Below are 14650 nucleotides of genomic sequence, written 5' to 3'. Positions count from 1 at the left end.
GAAATATTGTAGGAAAAGCCTTTAAAATAATTTAACAATTTCACTCTTAAAAAGCAAGCTTGCTACCATAACTTTTTTTTAGTTTAGAAAAGACTATACAGTCAAAATCCTTTGATTTTCCTTTGCGTAGCTTCATAGCCTCACTGTGTATATTCATCTTTAAGATGTACTTTGTGCTTTTTTTTTCTCTTCCATTTCCCAAACTATTATTGTGGGTAGCAGTGAAGATGTTTTGATTTGCATTCTTCTCTTCCTTGTGAGACTGTCGTTCTCCTCACCATTAGGAAATAGGAGAAATCTCATTCACTGAAGATTGATCTCCAGCGAGGAGGAGACAAGAACCATGCTCCTGTCATTTCTAGAGAGATTAAACAGTGGGTTATTCTTCAGTAACGGAAGATCCCTTTTTTAAGTCACCAGAAAATGAAACAAACAAACATTAAAATATATTGTTGAGTGAGCCAATCTAAGTTCCATAAACTTAGGAAATTGTTTTCTGCTTTTTTCAATAAGCCTCAGCCTCTCTAATCTGCTTACTCACCCTCCAGGGCTCCCTTCAGTCTCTCAGTCTGTAAGTACCTAGTGCCCTATGCTTTCTCTTAAGCCTCAATAGAAACCTAAAATTATATCCTGGATTCATCACAGAGTATAAATTATAACAGCACGTAGCATTTACTATCTGAAAGACCATTTGTATCTGATGGGCAAAACAGTTTTGCGTTAAAGCAATGACTTTTTCGGAGAATATCTAGTACAGCCAAGGGTGGGTGATTTGTCAGAGAATTGGGACTTCTCATTCCTCTTTCTGCTGCCTTAAAGGCTACCTGTGCATGAGGCCAGCCCAGAGCTGGATTTCTTTTCACCACAGAGATAAGGTTGAAGGTCTGACCATTTATTTACTATCATGCATTGGTTTCATCAAAGTGGGAGAGAGTGAGAAGTGAGAAAGACAGAGCCTCTGAGCAGGCAGGGAGAAGTCCCCTTGGTATGGCAAGATTCAAAGACCCTTCCAGCCAGTACAGTAAAGACACCTAGTTTAGGCTGCAAAGTACCACGCTATAGAGTGTCTTCTGACTTCTTGTAGTGTGATCCTGGCATGGTCTGTAAAAGCTACCCTAAAATTAATCTTGGAAGAAAGAGGACAGCCTCTCCATCATCTGCTTCTCCAGTCCTGTTCCACTTAAAACTGGAAGCCCCTGGAGTGATTGGTCTGGAATGGGAGGACTCACATTAACCATTTCCAGGGGTTAGCAACTGTTACTTTCTGTATTTTTTGTCTTAACACTGCATTTACAATCTCCTAATAGCTCTACTAATTGAGGAACACAATATACATGGCCAAGAAGTGACAAAGGATGGAAACTTGTGTTTTCTAAAAAGCTGGAGCAGGAAAATCCTTTGATTCTTTGGTGGTTCCTGGAGGAAATTATTTTTTATACCTCAACCAGTTGTCAAGTCCCAAGCAAATGGAAAGATCAGGTATTTTAGCCCTGTCCTGGTCTTACCTAATTTGATGGGCTCTGTGGTGGCTGATATATGACTGGTCTGAGGTTCAGAGATAGATCAGCCCCATAAACCTTCCTCTTGGAAGCAGCTAACCAAGACGCTGTCCTTTGTGGCTTCATGTCGAAAGCAGACTTGTGCTAAAAGAGGTCAGGCTCAGTGAGGTCGGTCACTCAGAGGAATAAGTGGAAAGAAGGAATGCTTATCACTTTATCCCTCATGGAGAAGGTGCTGAGGACACGTGCTTTCTGTAACTAAGGGAATCTGGCCCAGTAAAAGACCAGGCTGCTTTGGAGTGGTTAATCTTAGGGAGCAAGGAAATTCTACGAGTCCAAGAAAAGAAGATGAAAGCAGCACACTGGAGCTTCCTAACATGACTGAGGTTTCTGTCAATTTGAGCAGCATTCCTAGAATCCCCCGGCACCACTTCCTAATTTGACCTTTCATGATTTGAGGCCTTAAAGCCACAAAACCAAACTAAAATCCCTATAATACTTTGGCACAAGAGGGAGGGCTCAGGAGAATTTTTATCCTTAAGTCTAGAGTTTTCTGGCTTTCACTGGCTTAGCATTATCCATAAAATATCAGGAACACGTTTTTGATCATTCATAATTTACTCTAAAGGTCTGGGGCTAAACCAACAGAAACTGCTCTTTTGGGGATCATTTCACGCATTGGAACCTGGAAAATTAAGAATTTCTCTACACTGAAGTTAGTAAAACAAAATGTTCAAAAGCAGTGGCTCTCAGGATCTTCCTTCGTCTTATAATTTGTAGGCTGGTACAAAAATCCAAATTATTATCATATATATAAAATGCAAGTATGAATCTATAGTAAATCTTACCCAAATTTTCAAAGAATTATCAGATGTCCACTTACCTTTTCTTCAAGGTGCAGCTTTGTCATCTAGTCCGTAAAACTCTGCTTTCTAATTCTTGTCCTCGTTATTTACCTCCTTTCTGAACTGCTGCGGTATCACTGGTCTGCAAATATTTGTGAGTCAGCAAATATTTGCAGCTGGAAATAAGGATCATGCCTACTGTTTTAAGTAGAAAGGGGTTTAATACAGAGATTTGGGTGCTCACAGAATTGTTGCAAGGGTTAGCAGAATGGGCTTTAGGAAGAGAAACCAGGAGAACCTCAGAACAAGACCCCCTAACTGGCCCATCAAAGGGAAAACACCTTTTGCCACATTGACAACACAGGACATTGGGGGAATTGCTAGACTCGATATCTATGCGTAGAGCTGAATTTAGACTTTTGGAAGGTGTTGCTACCACCTCTCCAGCTGCCTCTCCATACCCACAGATTTATTGACTGCATGCTGCAGTGTGGCTGCAGAAAAACCCATCTCCACAGCCCTGGCTTCTAACAAAAACAAGTATAGCAGCAGTTGGAAGGTTTCTATCTCACTTCTGCCTTTCAAATCTCATGGAAGGCCTCTAATTGGAAGGCTCTGATTTGCATTCAGAATTCTAGTTTTGGAAGACTGTGGGAAACGTAGTTTTCTCTGTAGCACAGAAAAGTACACTAGAAGTAATTCAGGATAGATGATGAGTGTCAATTCACCATAGAGACCATAAACATGTCTGTTACTGTTAGTTACTGTTTTGTTTCCTACTCTCACATTTGTTTTAAAAAAATTGAGAATAAGACCATATCTCAAACTTTTAAATGCCTCGTAATACCTAGAAAAATTTATGCTCAATAAATATTTGAGGATTGATTGTTTCACCAAATAATCTTTTTTTTCCTTAAAAACATGGCTTTGAATGTCTTTGTTAAGATATTGAAAGACTTTCCTTCCTTAATAGGTGGGCTATTTTTAGTATAGCTTATTTAATTTACTTTTTTGATGGCTTAAGATCTTTCAGTAACTTGATGTCAACATTCCGAACATTTATGATCATTGTGCAGAAAAAATGACAGAGGAGGCAGATAAAGGCAAATTACATCCAATCTAATCTGCACCAACTCAAGGCCATAGCTATTTCAGGAAAAGCACATTGATCTGAATCGTCTTGCCATATTTCATCTTTCTACTAAAAGCTGAATGTAGAAAAAAATCTCATATACTCATTTATACTCATACATTCAATTATACTTATATGAATGAGTATAATTCTGGCTAATCTAAACTTAAGCTTAACAACCTAATACCAACATATTGTACATCCTAATACCAACATATTAAACTTCTATTCCAGTATTGATTGCCTATTAGCAAAAATTTTCTCAAAATCTTTTCTTGTAGAGTTAAGGTGCTTGTCTATGGTAGCCATTAGAAGTCCATGAACTGAAAAGTCTGAGCATTATAGAACAGTCATACTGTCAAGGAATTTTAAATTGAGTAAGATTCTTAGAGATTATCCTAACATGAATCCCAGAGAAATACTGTGACTTGCCGTGGGTCGCACATCTGGTAAGTGAAAAACCCAGATCATAAACCCATGTCTTCTGATTAATTCAATGCTCTTTCCAGTACACATGGATTATGTACCTGTTTTTTAACAGAATTGAATTTTAAAGCCTGGAAAGAAATGATTAAAATGTACATTCAAATACTAATCTTTGGAGGATACGAGAATCTCCAAATTTATTGTCCTCTATATGGAGAGGTTTGACTTTTTTCCTGGGATATTCGTCAAAATACACACACACTCTACCATCTAGTTGTATGGTGATTTCAATACAGATGTTAACAAAGGTGACAGAGTTGATAGAAGGAAAACTCTCAAACTCCCTTCATCTGTGCAATTCTATGAGTTCTAGTGTATTCATGTAATGATACACTCAACAAACTGGTACTCATATCCACATAATGGATTCTAACATTCACTTTCACTTAAAAATTGGGATTGTTTTGGTGCAGTCAGTTCAACATATGGTGGTATGAGGCTTCTAGAAAGGTTATCAGCACTGTCCACTCTTATGAGGGAATTGGGAAAATGACTGTCTTAAATATCATGCATTGGTAGTAAATGTTATGCTGTGATGAGTCATTTCCAGGAATTGAAATATCGTGAACTCGAATCTTCTGGGAAGAAAGAAAACACAGTAGCCTTCGGGAGGGCAATGGATGAAAGAGCAAGCAAGTCAGTTAGTGGGAAACTTCTCAGACCCAGCAAAATGAGATTTTCTGTTATCATCTTACTAGTTCTTGGTGGGGTTTTTAATCTTATTTTCATTGAATTTGGTAATTGTTCATATCTGCAAAGATGGAGTCCCTACTGATCAATGAAACAGAGGACAATAATCAGCTGATCCAGTGACCTATGGAAAAGCAATTCCCCCCAAATGCTTTCTCTGCTCTCTCTCAGCATAATATCTAAAATAATGAAAGTTTAGCAGCATAATAATGTCCTTTCTTCTCTCTCAGGGGAAAATCTGATAGCAAATAAGTATTCTAAGGTACCATGCTTACTAAAAAGTATAAGTAAAATATACTAAGAAAATGCCAAGTATTCTGCCTTTATCAATTTAAGCAAATTTTCAAGATTCACAAGACTAGTCTACAATGAAAGAATACTGGCTCTTTTTAAAGAACTTATTAGATGCAAAGTCTCTGTTGGTTAGAGTTAACTTTTACAATTACACACATATACCCCTTCATTAAAGGAACAAATGGTGTCTTGTTAGGAGAAAACTCATATTCATGGGATAGTACATTAGGGAAAGAAGAAAACTGGCCAAGAACCGTTAACCAGGAAGATTCCTGGGAAGAAGACCTTAGCTAAATTGATAAACAGTGTGGAGGTGGAGAGTAGTAAGGATTTTCATAAAGAAAAGGCTATTTTAAAAACACAATGTACACTAAAAGTGGAATGCTATTTTTAACAGCTTTCTGGGGAGAAGAAGCAAGTGTCCTGGAAATGTAGAAACAAGATCACCAGCTAACACAAATTGAGCATTTACCATGTCAAGAACTTTACACAGATTATTTCATCCAATCCTTACACCAAATGTATGAGATAGGTATTATTAATAATAAAATGCAATGCCTATTTAATATTTATAATCTGTTGGATATTACTCTGATTACTTTATATAAATTCACTCTTTAAGCCCTCATAATGGCCCTATGAAGCAGGTAGTAATTTATCCCCATTTTGTAGAGGAAGAAATGAAACAGAGATATTAAATCATTTGTTCAACGTATCCTACCACAAAGCAGAAAAGCCAGGATTTGAGCCTAATATCCCTGTAGTGTTTGTTTTTCTTTTTCCTTTCCCAAAACATTGATATTTATCACATCTTCATGAATTCATTACCTCAGTGGCCAAGACTGTTGTCTTCACTTAGGGAGTTTTCATTCTAGCTGGATCTTATTAGGCCTCATCTGAGCAAAGACTTGGAGGCAGTGGGGGAGTCAGTTATGGAGAAATCCAGGGAGAGAGTGGGCAGGTGAAGGGACAGTTCATCAAAGTCCTAAGGCAGAAGCATGTGTTTCAGAAAGAAAATTCCAGGTGGAAGAGACAGCTTGAGCAAAGACTCTAAGATAGGATCATGTTTGACATGTTTGAGTTAAAACAAAGAGGACAAACAGCTGAAGCAGTGAAGCAGAAGGTCAGAGTGGTCACAGGAGACCTAGATCAAATGAGGCCCGTGACACCACAGCAAGCACATTGGTTTTCATTCTGAGTCAAATGGGGAGCCATTGCAGAGTTTTGGACTAGAAAATGACACTATCTGACTCATTTCTTAAAACAATCCATCTGACGGCTGAGTGGGGAATAGGCATAGAGGGACGAGGGTAGAAGCAGCAAGTGCTGCCATGGTAGAGGCTGTGGTGGAGCAGGAATGAGAGGCAAGATCTGGAACTCAGGTTTGGATATACTGAATTTGGGATGCTTATTAGACTTCCGAGTGGAACTGTCGAGTAGATTGTTGTTAAGACTTTGGGAGAGAGATCTGCACTGAAGATATGAAATTTGGAGTTCTCAGCACATAGATGGAATTAAAAACCAAGTGGCTGGATGATATTAATAGGCTACTAGATATAGCTAGAGAGAAAGCCTAAGGAGAGGGCCTAAGGACTGCCCACACCTACTTTAAGAGGAGGAACCAGGAAAGGAAACAGAAGGAACGAAGAAGTGAGGCAAGAAACAAATAAATGGGAGTTTGATGTTCTGCAAGGCCAGTAAAGAACATATATCAAAGAGGATTTTTTCCCTTTTAAACTAAACCCTTAGTAAACAGGCTTTACTTTCACCACTCAATTGCTTTTCATTTATATCCAACAGATATTGCTACCATTACAGTTAAACTCACTCATCAATCTGCAATCAGCTAACAGGTCAACTGGGGGCTGGCTGGTGTAGGATAACCTAGGCTTGGCTGATTCAGCTCTGCTCCACGTGGTCTCTCATGCTCCATGGGGCTAGTCCAGGCTTGTTCTCACAGCAAGAAGCCGGGGTCCAAGAGAGAGCAAGAGTGAGAGAAAGAGAGACAACAAATGCACAGGCATCTTAAGGCCTAAGCTTGGAACTGGAACAATGTCACATTGCCACTTTAAATTGGTCAAAGCAACTCACAAGTCTGACCTATATTCAAAGTTTAGAAAGCAGAGTCCATCTCTTGACAAGATGAACTACAAATCACATTGCAAAGAGCACGGATGGAGGGAGGGTGAAAGTTTGGGGATATTTTTGCAATCACTCTCTAAGCCAGTACTTACCACTCTGATGCCCCAAGTTCTATCAGAAAGCTCCCCTCAAAATTTCAGGATCAGTACCTGCGAATGTGATGATTTCTCTACCTAGACTATATGCCCCATCTTCTGTGCCTTTCCCGATGAGACCCAAGCCTTCCTCTTAAAGGCAACTCAGCTCCCTCATCCTCTTTTCAAGCCATTCTTGCCCATACTGATTCCTCCCCCTCTGAGCGCCTACAGCCCTTGTAGTTGGAACCTTGTGTGATACATTAAAGTGCTTAAGTAGGGGACTGGCACATAACAAGCACTCAGTAAATGGTAACTATCACCATTATTCTTCTTTAACACATTACAAGTCATCTGAAAATGTTCTATAATTATTTTTAGGCAAGTAGTCTTGTCAGTCTTCCTACTAGGCTGTAACACCCTTATTAGAAGGGAGATGTATATGTTTGTGTTGTAACAGGGCCAGCACAGCAGGAGGCACCTAGTGAGTGCTCAATAAAATCTTGTTAATTATTAAAAGTTAATTTTAAGTCTAAGGAGTTTCTTACAGTTTGGAAATTATCATGTAGTTTGTCGTGGAGCTACATTAATTCTGGGACTGCTGAGAAAGGCGTGCATCTTGGAGAGAACTCTATTATCAGCAAAAGGATTATTCTCTCTAAGGACATTATCTGAAATTTTTTCTCAACTTTCGCATCAATTTTACTGTTTAACTGCTTGGAATTAAAGATGTGAACTTAGGCATTCTGGAAGCCTGATAAAAGCAGGTATTAATCATTTTTAGGCATGTGTCTTATATTTTCAGCAAATACGTTGTCACATCCATTCAGTTCTCTGCCTGGAACTTCAAAACAGACCCTGCCCTTGCCAGTAAGCTTGAAAGAGAGAAAAGAAAATGCAGACTCTCTCAGAATTGAAGTGAGAGACTGTGAAGGAAGAAAAAATAAACATGCAACAGAAGGAAAATGTTAGCAAAATTGTTAAAATTGCAATAACCTTAGAACTTGACTGATTTTTATGTTCTATGGCTCTGTTTGAATCATAGGCTGCATTACTTCAGTATCAGGTATCCCAATTTAGGAGAAAAAATTAGTGGAGTAGGGATTTAGGGGTGGCTGGAAGGACATTAGGGGTCAACTGAAGTATTCACTGAATCATTTTCATAGACCCAGATTATCTTGCTTTTTTAAGATATTAAATTCTTTATAAATAACATGTCTGTCATGGATTTCAACATGCTTTTTTTAGAAGTCAAATCAAATCAAAAGCAGATAGTCTCAATTAAATAAAGTCACAGTGAAATTTCTGATTTTTAATCATTCGGTAACTTCTCCAAACTTTGCATTAAGCTCTATCTCACAATTGAAAATCTATGGGTTATAAACGTGTTCTTTGGACAGTACAGTCTGGAATAAAATTTGAAGGCAAAGTACAGAAACCGGAGCATTAGATGTGTCAAGGATTTTTTCCAAAAGTATTTCTATAGGTTTTGATTTTCCATTATATTTCTTAAAGGTCTAAACATCCAGTCATCCTACAGACACATAGTTGTGTTTACTGTTTCTGAACAAGAAAGCTTTTTTGTTGAGATTTTAGAAGTGGTTAAATAGTACAAGACTACATCTGGACACTTAGAATCTACAATAAAAAGAATGAGCTATAGTGGCTTAAAATGGAACATGTATGTTGTGGCTAATTGATCAGTTCTCCCCACCCCCAACCATGTTACCCATTTGTATCGCCAGAATTTGAAGTCAGAAATTATATCCTGATGCCAAGACAGGTTATCCTTCAACATTCTGAGCTGTTCCTCCCATCTCCACTCTCTTCCTTTTTCAATTCATTCTGCTTGCTGCCAAATTAATCTCCCTCAGGTAACAGATTCATCATATTAGTTCCTTGATGAAAGAACTTCAATAGTTCAATTAGGCTTTGAGAATAAAATCCGAGAATCTTGGCTTGGTATTTAAGACCTCAATCCACTTCTCCTATGATTCCCTTGTTCCTTTATGTGAAACATCCATTCAGACAGTTAGTGTCATCACTCTTCCCTTTCTCAATGTGTATTGTGTTTTCTCATTTGATACAAAGTGAGATTCTCCATCCCTGGACTCTCGTAAACTTCAGATTCCTGCCTTCTCTCCACATGTCTAATTCCAATGTTATCTTTAAACCTAAGCTCAAATCCTCATAAAAAATCTTTCTCTGACCAATGGTACCGAAACTAGCAACACCTACCCAATATCATTTCTCCTCTTCTCCCTCTTAACAGAAACCTAATTTTTCATAGGGGCATTACATCCAGCATAAAAAAATAAAAACTTATCTTTCCACCCTCTCTGTGATTTAGTTCAGGCCTATGAGGTATAAGTGCAGGTATCTGGGTAGGTCACCCAGGAAAAACTTTTAAAAGGAAATAAACTCAGACATGCTTGCTTTCCCCCAGTATTCTATTATAAACAACACTGTGCCAAGCCTGTTTGTAGCTGAATATTTGTGAACATTCTTAACTATTTTCTTAAGATATAGCCATTGAAGGGGAATGCACATTTAAAAGTTTCTTGAAGCATATTAGAGTTTAAGTTAACTACCCTTCAAAAAGATTCTACCAATTTGTACTCCTCTTCTAGTATGTGAAAGTATCAATTCCATGCAACTTTGTAAACATTGGCTATTTATTGTTCTTTTACATCTTTTCCAATTCTTCCATTGTCCTTATTTTAAAAGTCCTGACTCTAATAAAATTTGCAATTACAAAACCCTCTCCACTCAAAAAAGAAAATAAATATTTTGCAACAATATAGTTCTAATCATCAATCAAAAAGCACATCATAAATACCTAATTTTTGTTCACAAGGAAACTGTAGAATTTATTTAATTCCCACATACCAACTGATGTTAACAATTGTCTACTATATTCTGTTTGTTTTTGTTTTTGTGAAGATATCTGAGTTTTGCCTTCATTTAAGAGGGATATTTTCCCCCCTGAGCTAACATCTGTTGCCAATCTTCCTCGCTTTGTATATGAGCCGCTGCCACAGCATGGACACTGATGAGTGGTATAGATCTGTGCCCAGGAACCAAACCTGATGAAGAGGAGCATGCCAAACTTAACCTCTAGGCCACCAGGGCTGGCCCTCGGAAGGATATTTTTGCTGGGTGTAGAATTCATCCATTCCGTTGTTGTCCCATTGTCTTCCGGCTTCTATAGTTTCTGTTGAGAATTCAGCTATGACTCTTACTGCAGTTTCCCTAAAGATAATGTATCTTTATTTTTCCGCTGCTTTTACATTTTTCTTTTTATCTTTGGTCCTCAGCTGTTTGACTGTAATGTGTGGTTTCATTTGCACTTATTCAACTTGAAATTCAACTTGAGATTCAATGAGCTTCATAAATCTGTGGTTTGATGCTTTTCAATGGTTTGGGGAAAACCTTGACCATTATTTCTCCAAATATTGTTTCTGTACTACTTTCTCTCTCCTCTCCTTCTAGAATTCCTATTATACATATGGTAGACTTTCTGATAGTGTCCTATATATCTCTTATGCTTTGTTCTGTTATTATTATTATGATGATGATGAAGTCTTTTTTTTTATTCTGCACTTCCATATGCATCATTTCTGTTGTTCTATCTTCTGGTTTACTGATCTTTGCTTCCAGTGGTCCAGTCTACTGGTATATCTACCCAATGTGTTCTTAATTTTGACTATCATGTTCTAAGTTCTAGAGTATACATTTAGTCCTTTTTTAAAGATTGAATTTCTCTGTTCAAATTCTTTTTTTCTTCTTTTGTTCATCCTTCCTCTATAACATATTTTACATATTTATAATAACATCTTTAACATATTTATAATAGTATTTTAAGAGCTTTGTCTATCAATTTAAATATCTGGGTCATTTGTGGATCTTCCTTTAATTGGTTATTTATTCTTTTGAGTATGTGTCATATTTTCCTGCTTCTTCATATTTTGTTATTTTTTTATTGTATGCTAACAGTATGTATAATAAAAACTCTAAGTCCTGAAGGTGATATTATTTTCTCTCCAAAAGTACATCTTCTTTGCTTTCAGAAGCTGATCACTTTGTGCCAGTCAGGGTTTCAGCAGGAACAGAAATAGATTGTAGGTTTCCCTAATTTTAGTTTGCTTTTGGTTTCAAGAGAAAGACACCTGTCTTGAAATTATTGTGTGCCCTTCCTTCAAGCAGGACTTTGACTTCTACATACTGTGAGGTTGCAGGAGATTTACCTCTGTCTTTGCAGCTCAGCCCCAAACCTCCTCTGATTCCCAATACTCAACAAAGTCCTATAGGGGAAAATCGACATGTGGTGGAAACTGGCTATGTGACTGAGGCTTCTTCAGATTCCAATCTGTCATTTCCATTCTGTAGAGCTGTTAAAAGCTGTGATGGTTTCTTTTTCCTCTCAAAGACTCAATCTACTTTGGCAAGCTCAATTTTCTGTTCATACTCAGATATGGCAACTTCAATTCCCCACTGGGGAAGAGAGGACTTTGGGGAATAGCTGCCAATTTCTGCTTGCCCAGGGAAGGCTTTTGCCTGTCTGTAATTTTGTTCTTTCTACTTGTTTGCCTCCACAGTCCTCCAAATTATCCAAGTCTTTCTAGTTGTTTTCATGAGAGCGGTGGTCTGTCAGAAACTTCTCCATTCTGACTGAAATAGAACTGCTTTCTTTAATTTTGGGAGACTTCAGAAAGCACAGTTGACAAAACAATGCCAGATAGTTCTAGAGTAGATATTAAGCTTTGAGTGTGTTCCTGTCAACTAACATTGGAAGAAATACATTGAAGACTGATAAACATGGTTGTGATATCTCTGCTAATGGGAACTTTAAACCTTGTAATGTGTAATTACAATGGCGAAAAACAAATTGGCCTACTGTGATAGCTTCTAAGAAAGACTGAGTTTTGTTATAATTGAAAACCAGGTGAAGAACAGATCATCTTGATACATTGTTATGTTCTCATATGTCCTCATTTAGGTCTGCATGAACTCTGCTGGAGCAAGACTTAGGATATTATTGATAATCATTATTAGCTTTTATTGGTATCAATTTTCCTAAAAACTACATTTGAATAATAAAACTTGCAAGACTTTGTTTACTAATATTTTATAAAATTCCATGTAAAACAGTCCCTAGATATATGCTCCACTCATTCAACTTAAACTTTTTCATTAGGGTAGCCTTTCCAAAGCATGCTCCATGGGTACTTATTCCCATTGATGATCTATGGAAGAGCATTCCTTAGATAAATGCATCTAGGAAATACTACATAGTGAATCCCCTTTTTTGATATTTTCAATGAATGTTAGTTTATTAGGGGATCTAAAGAGTTTTACAGTAATCATATTCATTTTGTTTAACTTGGCATCTCCACACACTCTATTACAAAAATCTCTTTTTTTAAAGTAACACCTATTAATATCCTTTGAATCTGGTGCTCTATGGAATACACTTTGGAAAATGTTTTTCTAAGAGAGTAATGAAGTTAGTAAAGATAATGTCTACAAATTCTTCAACTTAACTGAGTGTTAGACAGTTCTATTGTTATAGAATACAACCTAGAAGTCTCTATGTCTTTTGTGGGGATTTGAGATATGACTCCACAGACTTTGGACATTCTTCTGTGAATAGTGCAGTTTTTCTGAATACTGTGACTCTTGTAAACATGGCACAGATACCCAGCTTTATCAGAATAAGATGTAACACAATTGATTAATGTTATAGACTCTTAAATCTATTTTTAAAGTAGATTTTGTATTGCATAGTGGTCTTCTTGTAAAGAAGCATAGCAGTCTGTATGTCTTTCCTGGCATCTGAAATCATATATAGATATTTAATTGTGTAATCCTAATGTTTTCTGACCCTATGGGTTAAAATCTCTATGTCTGACAATATAATCTTAAATAGAAGCTGCTGCTTTAATTTCTGTGAAACTAGGTTGACAAGTCTGTTTTAAATTTATTTCTTTTTCTTTTTCCAACTTTTTTCTTATTGAAGTAAAATTGGTATATAACATTATATAAATTTCAGGTGTACAACATTATAATTTTATATCTGTATACACTACAAAGTGATCATCACCAAAAGTCTAGTTATAATCCACCACCATATAATTGCCCCCTTCAGCCATTTTGCCCACCTCCTAACCCCCTCTACCTCTGGTAACCACCAATCTGTTCTCTGAATCTATGAGTTTGTTTTCGTTTTGTTTTGTTTTGTTTTAGACTCCACATGAGTGAAATCATACTGATTTGTCTTTCTCCATCTGACTTATTTCACCTACCATAATACCCTCAAAGTCCATCCATGTTGTCTCCAATGGCGAGATTTCATTTTTTATTGCTGAGTAGTATTCCATTGTGTGTGTGTATATACATATATATATATACCACATCTTTTTTATCCATTCCTCCATCAATGAACACTTTGGTTATTTCCATATTATGGTTAGTATGAATAATGCTGCAATGAACATAGGGGTGCATATATCTTTTCTAATTAGTGCTTTCATATACTTTGGATAAATACCTAGAAGTAGAATATCTGGAGCATATGGTAGTTCTATTCTTAATTTTTTGAGAAATCTCCATACTGTTTTCCATAGTGGCTGCACCAATTTATATTCCCATCAACAATGTAAGAGGGTTCTCTTTTCTCCACATTCTCTCCAACACTTTTTATTTCTTCTCTTTTTTGATGACAGACATTCTAACAAGAGTGAGGTGATATCTCATTGTGGTTTTCATTTGCGTTTCCCTAATAATTAGTGATTTTGAACATGTTTTCATGTGCCTGCTGGTCATCTTTTTGTCTTCTTTGGAAAAATGTCTGTTCAGATCCTCTGCTCACTTTTTAATTGGGTTGGATGTTTCTTTGTTGTTGAGTTGTATGAATTCTTAATGTATTTTAGATGTTAACCCCATGTTAGATATATGATCTACAAATATCCTCTCTCATTTAGTAGGTTGCCTTTTCATTTTGTTAATCGTGTCCTTTGCTGTGAAGAAGCTTTATAGTTTGATGTAGTCCCATTTACTTTTGCTTTTGTTTCCCTTGACTTTGGAGTCATATCCACAAACAACATAGGTAAGACCAATGTCAAGGAGCTTACCACTTATGCTTTCTTCTAGGAATTTCATGATTTCAGGTCTTACAGTTAACTCTTTAATCTATTTTGAGTTATTTTTTGTGTATGGTGTAAGATAGCTGTCTAATTTCATTCTTTTGAATGCAGCTTTCCAGTTTTCCCAACACCATTTCTTGAACAGACTGTCCTTTCTCCATTGTATGTTCTTGGCTGCAAGGTTGTGTTTAATTGTCCATATCTGTGTGAGTTTATTTCTGGGATCTCAATTCTGTTCCATTAATCTCTGTGTGTGTATTTTTTCCTGCCAATATCATACTGTTTTGGTTACTATAGTTTTGTAATATTGTTTGAAATCAGGGAGCATTATACCTCCACGTTT

Source organism: Equus caballus, chromosome 27 (genome assembly GCF_041296265.1).
Source record: "Equus caballus isolate H_3958 breed thoroughbred chromosome 27, TB-T2T, whole genome shotgun sequence".
Classification (NCBI taxonomy): domain Eukaryota; kingdom Metazoa; phylum Chordata; class Mammalia; order Perissodactyla; family Equidae; genus Equus; species Equus caballus.
This window is presented reverse-complemented; position numbering follows the sequence as displayed.